The following is a 14,328-nucleotide window of genomic DNA, read 5'->3' as shown; positions in this document are numbered from 1 at the left end:
TATTGCCATTTCCAAGTAAACTTTGGCTAATGAAATCCAGAAAACACAAATTCTACTATAGAGTAACACCAATTTCTTGGGTTTATCTTTTGAACAAAAAAACATTATTGATTCTATTGTGGTGAATTTTGGGTTTAAAAAGTTTGTAGCTTTGTAATGTTTTGCACCTATATTTTGTTTTTTTTTTTTTTTTATTATTCTAGGCAGTAAAAGGAAATTTACCTTTGGAAAATATTTCCCATTAAAAATCTCCCCCTCCCACCAACAGAAGGACACTTTTCAGCTCCAACCCAGTAAAAACTTCCCCTGGACGATTGCCTTTAACATCTCCACATCTAAAACTGAGTCGGTAAGATAAACCAAAATAGTTTGGTAGAGGATTTCTAGCAAATTTCCCACAGTGTAAAATTACCCCTGGAAAGTTCAGACCCTAGAAACATCCTACCCTAAGGAAAATTCTCCCTGTGGAAAATTCCCATAGCTGGAAATTCACTCCCCCTCCCAAAAAGTATCCGTGTGCTTTCCAATAACAAATGCTACACGGAAACAATGGACAAATTTAATGACTTATATCTATATGCCCGTTCACCGAAAATTATATCAAAACATTTGTGTCTAAAACTTATTGTAAAAAAAAACTATTGCTGCTCGAAAAATTTGAATATTCGAATTTTGTCCAAAATTTCAGTTACAATTTAACATCTTAATTTTTAAGTATAAAAGTGAAATCCACTTTAAGAGTACTCCTAATATTAACTAATACTACAGGTATGTTGTACGAAATCAAGTTATAATTAATTAAACAACGCTTAAAAAACGCTATGATCGCGTAAGGGGAATTATGAAATTAATGGATGGCTTTACCCCCCCCCCCATTGAAAATAGCCCACGGTGTTTAACTCCTAGAAAATACACCCCATGGAAAACACACACACACACACACACACATACACACACACCCGAAACATACCCCCTCCCTGTGTAAAATAAGGCTTTTTAAATTTTCAAATTTTATTTGAGTTTTTTTTTTATTTCTCGTAGTGGGAAGGAATTTTGGCACTTGTGTATTATATGCTACTCACTTAAGTATACGGTGTGTAAAACTCGAGAACAAACCAGTTTCTTCGTTAGTTTCTTTCAGCTTAGTGTGAAACAAGGTAAAGACAAGCGACAAAATAGATAGGAATTATATAATTTGGGCTATATATTTGTACATGAGGGGAGGAGGTAATGTAGTCGAGTTTTACATGGCGTTAACTTGAGAGAGTGGCATATAATACCTAAGAGCCAAAATTCCTTCCCCCTACGGAAAAAAACTCAAATAATATTCTCAAAATTTGGGAAGCTTTATTTTTCACGGGGGAGGAGGGGAGTATTTTCTGGAGGGGTTGGGGTAAATGCTGGGAGGTATTTTCCACGGGGGGTTATTTTTCGGGACATTTTTTATAGTTTTATTTTCTTATGTAATATTCTCCTTTAAAGTGTAAAAGGCTGGCTAATTGTCCCTGTGCACGCCGATCACCTTCGCCAATCATCCATCATCTTTGTATAATTTCGATGAGGGACGGCTGACTTATTAATTCCCTTGCGTAATCGTTTCACCATCATTTGAGCGTAGAAGATGCCAAATAGGAAGATTAAATGTAATTGTGAAGATGTCGCAATGTGTTAAAAACATGGTCAAAAGATGTCACATAGTGTCTTTTGAGTGCAAACCATTGGCCATAATTGCTTAAATAATAAAAAAAGTCTATTTACCATTTCTTTACCTAGGGTTAAAAAAAAATACTAATTTTTGCCAAAAATGGTGTCCACTAAAACATGTATGCATGTATATTTATTTAACCAGTGCACCCTCCGCGTAACAACTATTCCTTAGCTCAATAAAGCATTAACAAAACATAGATCAAGAATTAAAGTATCTGGTTACTGGTTACTATTAACTCCTTTTTTGGAAAATATTTTTTTCAATTAATCTCTCCTCTTTAAGACATGGCTTTATTTTTGGTCAATTGAAGAAACATTTGTAAAGTTTTACAGTTTTTCAGCCGTAGGTGTTTTAAACATAATTTTTAAAATAACAGTTTAACCATATGTCTTTTGGTAGATTATCATTAAATATAATGTATGGTAAGTCTAAACTTAAGAAACTTATATATTGAAAATCAGCATTAAAATTCACTTCCTTTAATGTAACTATTGTTATAAAAATTAGAGTTTCGGTTACTACTGAGCCGGGTCGCTCCTTGCTACAGTTCGTTACCACGAACTGATTGAAATGTGGATTTTTGGTCAATTGAAGGAATATTTGTAAAGTTTTACAGTTTTTCAGCCGTAGGTGTGGGCAATTTTTTAAAATAACTGTTTAGCCATATGACTTTTAGTAGATTATGATTAAATATAATATATTATATCTTTAATTTAAATTCTATCCCAACCGCTTGTTGTGTTATTTTTTTTCAGTAGTTAGTTCTTAGGACGGAAATTCAGGAGCATTTACAATTGCAATTCAGTCTAGTAAATCCTAATTGCTGCAACTGGGGCTTGCATTATTTTAATACCGAAAAAATATTAACGAATATTGCCGAATAAAGGTAAAAAAATTACCAAATAAAGGTAAATAAAATAATGGGAATCTTTATGGCTTTTATTTGAGCAGAGCTAACCCAAAGCATGTTTTAAGAATATGTCGCATTTGACCATACCTTTCTATTGAGTCTAAATAGCCTTAAATATGTGATTGAAACCCTAATTTTAGTATATTAAATTTAATTTGTTAGTGTTGCTTAAAAATTAAATAATATTTTAAAGTAAAAGCGATTATTTCATGAAAAATTCCACCCAGTTTATGTTTTATGTCGAAAGTAAACAATAGTATAATAATAAAATTAGATTCACATATGTACCCGATCATTACATTAATTGAAAAAAAAACGTAAGTAATAAATGAATGTATGTCGATGAAACCAGTTAAAAAGGTTAAAACCTAAAAAGATACAGTCAAAACACTAAAATATACATCTAATAAATGCGTGTTTTAGCTGCTAGTTTTGAAATGTATCGAATTCTATTTGACACTACTGCTTGAAAACTTCCAGCGGCAAATTTCAGAATTGTCAGCAAGGCCTTGCAATCCATAACCTTCCATCCTATGGGACAAAAAAAAATAAACACAGTCAAACAGTAGCAAATAAAGTGATCCCACAAAATGGTAATTTCAGAATTGTTTGCTTTTAAGTGGTTTTCTTATTTGCTTTCAAAAGGTAGTCAAAAAGTAGTAAAATAAAGTGACTTTACAAAATGGTTATTTCAGAATTGTTTCCTTTTAAATGGTTTTCTTATTTTCTTTCAAAAGGTAGTCAAAAAGTATTAAAATAAAGTGATCTCACAAAATGGTAATTTCAGAATTGTTTTCTTTTAAATGGTTTCCTTATTTGCTTTCAAAAGGTAGACAAAAAGTAGTAAAATAAAGTGATACCGCAAAATCGTAATTTCAGAATTGTTTTCTTTTAAATGGTTTTCTTATTTGCTTTCAAAAGGTAGACAAAAAGTAGCAAAATAAAGTGATCCCACAAAATAGTAATTTCAGAATTGTTTTCTTTTAAATGGTTGTCTTATTTGCTTTCAAAAAGTAGTCAAGAGTAGTAAAATAAAGTGATCTCACAAAATGGTAATTTCAGAATTGTTTTCTTTTAAATGGTTGTCTTATTTGCTTTCAAAAGGTATGTAGTGGAGCAATAAATCTTACCATGTAGTTATAAATTACAGAAGCCATTATTGGTACTTGTGTATTATTCAGAACACACTCAATCAGTGAAGTTAGGTTCTTTCATGAAACAAACTACGATGCAGGTACATTTTATGATAAAATCCGGTTTCATAGCCACAAAGACAAAACTCAATTCAGTTTGGTACGCATAGTGATAGAAGATAGTGTCTGAGCATGGATTTTGAAATGAAGATTTGGGATTTGCCAGAGACTGAAAAAGAGGCAATTATATTTTTCCAGGATAAGGGGTTGTTGCCCACAACAAAACAGTGCGTCAATGGACACAACATGACTTTATACTCTTACGAGAAGGGACATTTAGGTTAGGTTAGATTTACCTAATTAAAATGTACCTGCATCGTAGTTTCTTTCACGAAAGAACCTAAATTCAATTATTAAATGTGTTCTAAATAAGACACAAGTACCTTATTATTTTTCCGCGATACAAGCCACTAATGCAAAATTAACAAATATTAGACAAATTTAACAGCAAGAAAAATGTTATGAATTTAAAGTTGACATTCTCTTACATATTATGTTTTTATTCAACGAACTGAAAGAGCAAAATATTGATTTAGAAAGTTAAAAGAGATTATTAAAAATGTTAAAACAACGTGTTGTTTCTTCTACTTGGATTTACAAATTATTAGATAAAATCAGTTTAGATAAAAAATTGCCCAAATCACGGCTGTCACACGTAGTTTCTTGGCATAGGACGAATAGAAATTAATTAGCATAATGACGATTATCCTTAATCTTCTAGTCTAGTCGGCAGAGTATTTTAACAGAGACAGATATGCTTGCCTTATTCAATCAATGGACAGGATATTTCGAAATTGTTTTCTGCTGCAGAGGAAAAATGTAATCTTTACTGATATCAAATAAAAAAAAAACTAGTTTTTTTTACTGAAAGTAAGGAGCGACATTAAAACTTAAAACGAACAGAAATTACTCCGTATATGAAATGAGTTGTCCCCTCCACAATCCTTCGCTCTTTACGCTAAAGCTTTTAATTGTTTTAAAAAGTAGAATTGTGGCAAAAAGTCAAACTTTAGCGTAAAGAGCGAGGGATTGCGGAGGGGACAACCCATTTCATACACGGAGTAATTTCTGTTCGTTTTAAGTTTTAATGTCGCTCCTTACTTTCAGTTAAAAAAACTAGTTTTTTTATTTAATTTCTGAACGTTTTTGAATTAATGCATGTTTGATTTTGGCTCTCCGCACATAAATTATTGAAATGAAATTTGTATATTAATTTTTTTTGGCTAAATGGCTTTCTCTTATTTTGATCAGACGATTTTGAGAAATAAGGGGTGGGGAAGGAGGCCTAGCTACCCTCCAATTTTTCGGTTACTTAAAAAGGCTACTAGAACTTTTAATTTTTAACGAACGTCTTTATTAGTAAAAAATATGCGTAACTTAAGAATTAACTTACGTAACAAACTTTTATATTCTTATATTTTTATTAGGTTTACGAGGGGGTTTGTACCCTCGTTAATACCTCGCTCTTTACAGTAAATCGTAAGTTTTGTCCCAATTCTTTAAGAATGACCCCTGAGTCAAAAAGGCCGTAGAATAAACAGTTGAAATTACTAAAAATACTTTAGCATAAAGAGCGAGATATTTGTCTCCTCCTAAATACCTCGCTCTTTATGCTAAAGTATTTTTAGAACCCCTCATATGCTTAATAATCTCTGTTCATTTTAAACTTCAATGCTATTCCTTACTTTCAAATGAAAAAACGTTTTCATGTTTATTTTTTCATTGTTTTTTTTATAGTAATGCTAGAAAATCCTGCGCCCTTTTCATTGAATTTTTCTTCCCCCATGACATATTCCTCCAAGGAAATATCCTCCCACATAGCCCCCTCCCATCAACCCCACCCCCAAAACAAAAAATCCCCCTGAAAACGTCTGTACACTTCCCAATAACCATTACTATATGTAAACACTGGTCAAAGTTTGTAACTTGCAGCCCCTCCCCCAGGGATTGTGGGGGAGTAAGTCATTCCCAAAGACATAGTTATTATAGTTTTCGACTATGTGGAACAAAACGGCTATCTCAAAATTTTAATCCAATGACTTTTGGAAAAAATGAGCGTGGGAGGGGGCCTAGGTGCCCTCCAATTTTTTGATCACTTAAAAAGGGCACTAGAACTTTTCATTTCCGTAAGAATGAGCCCTCTTGTGACACTCTAGGACCAATTGGTCGATACGATGACCCCTGGGGAAAAAAAAACAAAAACAAATAAATACGCACCCGTGATTTGTCTTCTGGTAAAAAATACGAAATTCTACATTTTTTTAGATAGGAGCTTGAAATTTTTGCTATAGGGTTCTCTGATACGCCGAATGCGATGGTGTGATTTTCGTTAAGATTCTATTACTTTTAGGGGATGTTTCCCCCTATTTTTCAAAATAAGGCAAATATTCTCAGGCTCGTAACTTTTGATGAAAAAGACTAAATTAATTGAAACTTATATATTTAGAATCAGCGTGAAAATTCAATTCTTTTGATGTATCTTTTAGCATCAAAATTCAGTTTTTTAGAGTTTCGTTTACTATTGAGCCGGGTCGCTCCTTACTACAGTTCGTTACCACGAACTGTTTGATATTAAGTCAATTGAGTTGTTGATATTAAGTTGTTTCCTTTTTTAAGCAACAGCCTAGAATTTCTCTTTATCATTGCTTGAATTTAATTCTGGCTAAAATTGCTAAAATTGTAAAGTTGTGAAAAAGTTGCTCACTAAAGTTTTTCTAACAAAGTCAATAGATTCATTTGAAACAAACCTATTGTCAACTAATTACTAATTACAACTAATTACTTTATTAGATTGCCAACTAATTAATCAGTAGCGAATATCATGTACACCAAGGTCATATCAAAGGCCATATCCAGGATTTTTGTTCGGAAGAGGGAGGCATTGCAGGTCTTTTTACTATAAAAAAAAAACTTTCCAAACGCACAAAAAGTTGTTTATATGCATTTTATTACTTTTGACGAACCGAAAAAAAGTTCAGGGGGATCGTAGTGGGTTCCCCAAAAATATGGCATGGACACCATTTGATGTGTGCCAGGCAGGGCGGAACTGATCTGAGCGTTTTGTGAAGTGTTCGAAGCTTTGGAAAACTGTACGACATATGCTTCGTTTTGAGATCTGCACCGATTGAAGGGAAGCAAGCAACCCTTTGTAGAGTTTATCTTTGTAATGGGCTAAAAATATGGGCCGTAATAGAAGCTACCTTGCAATAAAACCAAAGACATAATTAATGGCCAAACTGGCCAAAGAGTTGATCCTAGGATTCTACAGTCACAGATCAAGGCTACTAACCGTAACTCTACTGGCACACCTGGCAATTTTTTAACTGCTCTTATAAATAAGATAAATATGATTTATTGCAAAAAGCCTGTGGGCTACAGATTCATAACATACAGTTTACAAACCCAGCTCGATGAGAAATATAACTTTAAATAATACAAACCAAGAAAAAAAACACAACAAGGTCCAAAATTTTAGCCAACAAACAACATCTATACTAAAAGCCAATTCCTAAGAATCTCAACAAGTTATCCCCTCAAACATGATTTCATACGTTTAATTCCTAAACCAAGAAACTTGCACTTTTATAGCAAGCAAAATTTTGCTATATGTGCTCGTTTGTCTAAAAACGATAGCTTCGGCTAGTAAGCAGGGAATCTTCGGCTCAACTTCTATAGCAGTGGATTTTTCCATGCAATTACCTTTACTTACTGATATGAAGTCATAGGCTTGTTTCTAATATCAATTAAATAAAAAAACAAGTTTTTTTAACTGAAAGTAAGGAGCGACAATAAAACTTAAAACGAACAGAAATTACTCCGTATATGAAAGGGGCTGTTCCCTCCTCAACGCCCCACTTTTTACACTAGAGTTTGACTCTTTCTCTCAACTCTACTTTTAAAAATAGTGCAAAACTTTTGCATAAAGAGCGGGGCGTTGAGGAGGGAACAGCCCCTTTCATATACGGAGTAATTTCTGTTCGTTTTAAGTTTTAATGTCGCTCCTGACTTTCAGTTATTTTTTTTTATTTAATTACAGAACGTTTTTGAATTATTGCATGTTTGATTTTGGCGAAATTTGCGTGTTAATTTTTTTTTTCTAAATGGCTTTCTCTTAGTTTTGATCAGACGATTTTGAGAAAAAGGGTGGGAGAGGAAGCCTAGTTGCCCTCCAATTTTTCGGTTACTTAAAAAGGCAACTAGAATTTTTAATTTCTAACGAACATTCTTAGTAGTAAAAAATATACGTAACTTACAAATTAACTTACGTAACGAACTTCTATATTCGTATATTTTTATTATGTATATTAGGGGGCTCACCCCCTCTTTAATACCTCGCTTTTTACACTAAATTTTTAATTTTATCCAATTCTATATATATAAAAATAAGTTGTCTGTGTGTCTGTCGAGTGACGTCATGCTTGTGTGTCGACTGACGTCATGTTTGTCGACTGACGAAATTACAGACCGGGACATCGGGACACAAATGACGACCGGGACACCGGGACACAGGGAATATAAATGACGACCGGGACACTCAAAGAGAAAGCGACCGGGACACAAGGAATGTTCGATTAGCAATCACCATCAACAAAGCACCGGGACACAAATGACGACCGGGACACAGGGAATATAAATGACGACCAGGGAACTCAAAGATAAATTAAAGACCGGGACACCGGAACACAAATGACGACCGGGACAAAAATGACGACCGGGACACAGGGAATATAAATGACGACCGCGACACTCAAAGAGAAATTACAGACTGGGACACCGGGACACAAATGACGACCGGGACACAGGGAAACAACTACAACGGGGACGCCGGGGGCACAGGGGTATATATAAATGACAACAGGGACACAGGGAATGTTCGATTAGCAATCACCATCAACAAAGCTCAAGGGCAATCATTAGAATAATGAGGTATAGATCTGAATACAGATTGTTTTTCCCATGGACAATTATGTGTTACATGCTCAAGAGTCGGTAAACCTGACAATCTATTTATATGCACAGACAATGGGACAGCCAAGTAAAAATAAACTGTCTGTGTGTCTGTCGAGTGACGTCATGTTTGTTTGTCGACAGACGTCATGTTTGTCGACTGACGAAATTGCAGACTGGGACATTGGGACACAAATGACGACCGGGACATTCTATATATATAAAAATAAGTTGTCTGTGTGTCTGTCGAGTGACGTCATGTTTGTGTGTCGACTGACGTCATGTTTGTCGACTGACGAAATTACAGACCGGGACATCGGGACACAAATGACGACTGGGACACCGGGGCATAGGGAATATAAATGACGACCGGGACACTCAAAGAGAAAGCGACCGGGACACAAGGAACTTTCGATTAGCAATCACCATCAACAAAGCACCGGGACACAAATGACGACCGGGACACAGGGAATATAAATGACGACCAGGACACTCAAAGAGAAATTACAGACCGGGACACCGGAACACAAATGACGACCAGGACAAAAATGACGACCGGGACACCGGGACACAGGGAATATAAATGACGACCACGACACTCAAAGAGAAATTACAGACTGGGACACCGGGACACAAATGACGACCGGGACACAGGGAAACAACTAAACTAAAAAAAAAACTAAAAAAAAGGTAAAAACTACAAAAAAACTAAAAAGAAAAAAAACTAAAAACTAATAAAAAACTGGTTTGTCTTAAGAGGAAATTCACGCTATTTTACAAAAACAATTTATGAAATAGTAAAGAGAATGAGGAACTGATAAAGAAGTCGTGTATTTCTGGTCTTTTGTTGGAAGCCAAGCCATAAATTTGTGAAATTTAACCCATCAATACACAACCTTGATTAGTGAAATCTTTCAAAATTTTCACCCTGTTTTTAAGGAAACCCCTATTCTAGAGTTTTAACTGCGGAAGGTAGGAAAAAAACATCGGTGTCACTTTTAAAGTAACATCTGTTGTCTTCATCAAAAAGTTATTTTGCTCCCCTTCCCCTCCAAAAAAAAAAATTCTCGTCCTGAAGCAAGAATCAAACAGTTCGTGGTAACGAACTGTAGTAGGGAGCGACCCGGCTCAATAGAAACCAAAACTCTAAAAAATGGAATCTTGATACCAATAGCTACATCAAAAGAATTGCATTTTAATGCTGATTTTAAATATATAAGTTTCATCAAGTTTAGTCTTACGCACCAAAAGTTACGAGCCTGAGAAAATTTGTGTTATTTTAGAAAATAGGGGGAAACACCCCCTAAAAGTCATAAAATCTTAACGAAAATTACACCATCAGATTCAGCGTATCAGAGAACCTTACTGTAGAAGTTTCAAGCTCCTATCTACAAAAATGTGGAGTTTTGTATTTTTTGCCAGAAGGCAGATCACGGATGCGTGTTTATTTGTTTTTGTTTGTTTTTTTTTTTTTTTTTTTTTTTTTTTTTTTTTTTTTTTTTTTTTTTTTTCTTCCAGGGGTGATCGTATCGACCCAGTTGTCCTAGAATGTTGCAAGAGGGCTCTTTCTAACGGAAGTGAAAAGTTCGAATGCCCTTTTTAAGTGACCAAAAAAATTGGAGGGCACCTAGGCCCCCTCCCACGCTAATTATTTTCCCAAAGTCAACGGATCAAAATTCTGAGGTAGCCATTTTATTCAGCGTAGTCGAAAAACCTTATAACTATGTCTTTGGGGACGACTTACTCCTCCACAGTCCCCGTGGGAGGGGCTACAAATTACAAACTTTGACCAGTGCTTAAATATAGTAATGGTTATTGGGAAGTGTACAGGTGTTTTCAGGAGGATTTTTTGGTTGGGGGGGGGTTGAAAATAGGGGGAATACTGGGGGAACTTTCCATCGAGGAATTTGTCATGGGGGAAGAAAATTTCCATGAAGGGAGCGCAGGATTTACTAGCATTATTTAAAAAAAAAACAATGAAAAAATAAATATGAAAAAGTTTTTTTCAGCTGGAAGTAAGGAGCAGCATTAAAACTTAAAACGAACAGAAATTATTACCCATAGGAGGGGCTCACCTCCTCCTAATACCTCGCTCTTTACGCTAAAGTATTTTTAGTAATGTCAACTATTTATTCTACGGCTTTTGTGATTCAGGGGTCATTCTTAATGAATTGGGCCAAAATTTAAGATTTAGTGTAAAGAGAGAGGTACTGACGAGGGGGCGAACCCTCTCATATGTGTAATAAAAACATGAGAATAAAAAATTCTTTACGTAAGCTAGTTTATAAGTTACGTATATCTTTTACTAATAAAAGATTCGTAAAAAATTTAAAGTTCTAGTTACCTTATTATTTTTACGAGATGAAAGCCACTAATGCAAATTTAACAAAATATTAGACAAATTTAACAGCAAGAAAAATGTTATGAATTTAAAATTGACATTCTCTTACATATTATGTTTTTATTCAACGAACTAAAATAGCAAAATATTGTATTTAGAAAATTAAAAGAGATTATTAAAAATGTTCAAACAATGTGTTGTTTCTTCTACTTGGATTTACAAATTATTAGATAAAATCAGTTTAGATAAAAAATTGCCCAAATCACGGCTGTCACACGTAGTTTCTTGGCATAGGACGAATAGAAATTAATTAGCATAATGACGATTATCCTTAATTTTCTAGTCTAGTCGGCAGAGTATTTTAACGGAGACAGATATGCTTGCCTTATTCAATCAATGGACAGGATATTTCGAAATTGTTTTCTGCTGCAGAGGAAAAAGTAATCTTTACTGATATTAAATAAAAAAAAACTAGTTTTTTTAACTGAAAGTAAGGAGCGACATTAAAACTTAAAACGAACAGAAATTTCTCCGTATATGAAATGGGTTGTCCCCTCCACAATCCCTCGCTCTTTACGCTAAAGCTTTTAATTGTTTTAAAAAGTAGAATTGTGGCCAAGAGTCAAACTTTAGCGTAAAGAGCGAGGGATTGCGGAGGGGACAACCGATTTCATGTACGGAGTAATTTCTGTTCGTTTTAAGTTTTAATGTCGCTCCTTACTTTCAGTTAAAAAAACTATTTTTTTAATTTAATTTTTGAACGTTTTTGAATTAATGCATGTTTGATTTTGGCTCTCCGCACATAAATTATTGAAATGAAATTTGTATATTATTTTTTTTTTGCTAAATGGCTTTCCCTTAGTTTTGATCAGACGATTTTGAGAAATAAGGGGTGGGGAAGGAGGCCTAGCTGCCCTCCAATTTTTCGGTTACTTAAAAAGGCTACTAGAACTTTTAATTTTTAACGACCGTTTTTATTAGTAAAAAATATGCGTAACTTAAGAATTAACTTACGTGACAAACTTTTATATTCTTATATTTTTATTATGTTTACGAGGGGGTTTGTACCCTCGTTAATACCTCGCTCTTTACCCAAAATCGTAAGTTTTGTCCCAATTCTTTAAGAATGACCCCTGAATCAAAAAGGCCGTAGAATAAATAGTTGAAATTACTAAAAATACTTTAGCATAAAGAGCGAGGTATTTGTCTCCTCCTAAATACCTCGCTCTTTATGCTAAAGTATTTTTAGAACCCCTCATATGCGTAATAATCTCTGTTCGTTTTAAATTTCAATGCTATTCCTTACTTTCAAATGAAAAAACGTTTTCATGTTTATTTTTTCATTGTTTTTTTTATTGTAATGCTAGAAAATCCTGCGCCCTTTTCATTGAATTTTTCTTCCCCCATGACATATTCCTCCAAGGAAATATCCTCCCACATAGCCTCCTCCCATCAACCCCACCCCCAAACCAAAAAATCCCCCTGAAAACGTCTGTACACTTCCCAATAACCATTACTATATGTAAACACTGGTCGAAGTTTGTAACTTGCAGCCCCTCCCCCAGGGATCGTGGGGGAGTAAGTCATTCCCAAAGACATAGTTATTATGGTTTTCGACTATGTGGAACAAAATGGCTATCTCAAAATTTTAATCCGTTGACTTTTGGAACAAAATGAGCGTGGGAGGGGGCCTAGGTGCCCTCCAATTTTTTTGATCACTTAAAAAGGGCACTAGAACTTTTCATTTCCGTAAGAATGAGCCCTCTTGCGACACTCTAGGACCACTTGGTCGATATAATGACCCCTGGGAAAAAAATAATAAAAATAAAAAATAAACACGCACCCGTGATTTGTTTTCTGGCAAAAAAATACGAAATTCCACATTTTTTTTAGATAGGAGCTTGAAATTTTTGCTATAGGGTTTTTTGATACGCCGAATGCGATGGTGTGATTTTCGTTAAGATTCTATTACTTTTAGGGGATGTTTCCTCCTATTTTCCAAAATAAGGCAAATATTCTCCGGCTCATAACTTTTGATGAAAAAGACTAAATTAATTGAAGCTTATATATTTAGAATCAGCGTGAAAATTCGATTCTTTTGATGTATCTTTTAGCATCAAAATTCCGTTTTTTAGAGTTTCGTTTACTATTGAGCCGGGTCGCTCCTTACTACAGTTCGTTACCACGAACTGTTTGATATTAAGTCAATTGAGTTGTTGATATTAAGTTGTTTCCTTATTTAAGCAGCAGCCTAGAATTTCTCTTTATCATTGCTTGAATTTAATTCTGGCTAAAATTGCTAAAATTGTAAAGTTGTGAAAAAGTTGCTCACTACAGTTTTTCTAACAAAGTCAATAGATTCATTTGTAACAAACCTATTGTCAACTAATTACTAATTACAACTAATTACTTTATTAGATTGCCAACTAATTAATCAGTAGCAAATATCATGTAAAAACCCTTCCTAAAGCCCCTGCTGATTCTAGGTGGGAGTCAAAGGTCAAGCTAAGCCTGTATACCTCCATGGTGGTGATGGTAATTACAGGCAATAAGGCTCGATCTTCCGTCCCTGGGCAGCAGAGGAAATCCGGCAGCGCACCTCAAAGCGGTGGAAGGGTGTAAACACCACTGAGCTCCACGCCGAGCGATTTGGTGGCCAACGCGCTCCGGGTGACCCGCAAGACTGGGGACCTTGCGGTCAACTCTATTCCCAAGAAACATTGATGGATCTGAGACCTAGAAGAAAAGTTGCAACAACTACGGCGTCCCCGGCAAGCGACGCGGCCCCCGTATTGGCGCGGGTGTCGAGAAGTAAACTAGCCAACCATACTACGGCGTTCCCGGCAGGCGACGCGACTTTGAATATGGCGGCGAAGTCGAAAAATCTTTTCAACGCCATAAATCTAGGAAAACCTCCCACAGTCATTAAACAGGCAAAATCCAGAATAAATGTTGGATGCTGGAATGTAAGATCCGCTAAACAAGAAGCCACACAAGCTTTTCTTGTCCATGAGATGGAGAAGTACAACATAGGCATACTCTGCATATCCGAGACAAAAATCTCCGGTTCTGGCTCTATAGTTATAACGGCTCCAGAAACACTACATCAGTTCCACTTTTTCTATTCCGGAATAGAAGATAATTCAGGACTCCACGGAGTTGGTTTCATCATGAACCAAAGAACCAGAAACACTCTCCTAGAATGGGAACCAGTCTCCTGTAGACTTGC

Source organism: Artemia franciscana, chromosome 12 (genome assembly GCF_032884065.1).
Source record: "Artemia franciscana chromosome 12, ASM3288406v1, whole genome shotgun sequence".
Classification (NCBI taxonomy): Eukaryota; Metazoa; Arthropoda; class Branchiopoda; order Anostraca; family Artemiidae; genus Artemia; species Artemia franciscana.
The sequence above is the reverse complement of the archived record's forward strand: the minus strand, read 5'-3'. Positions refer to the sequence as shown.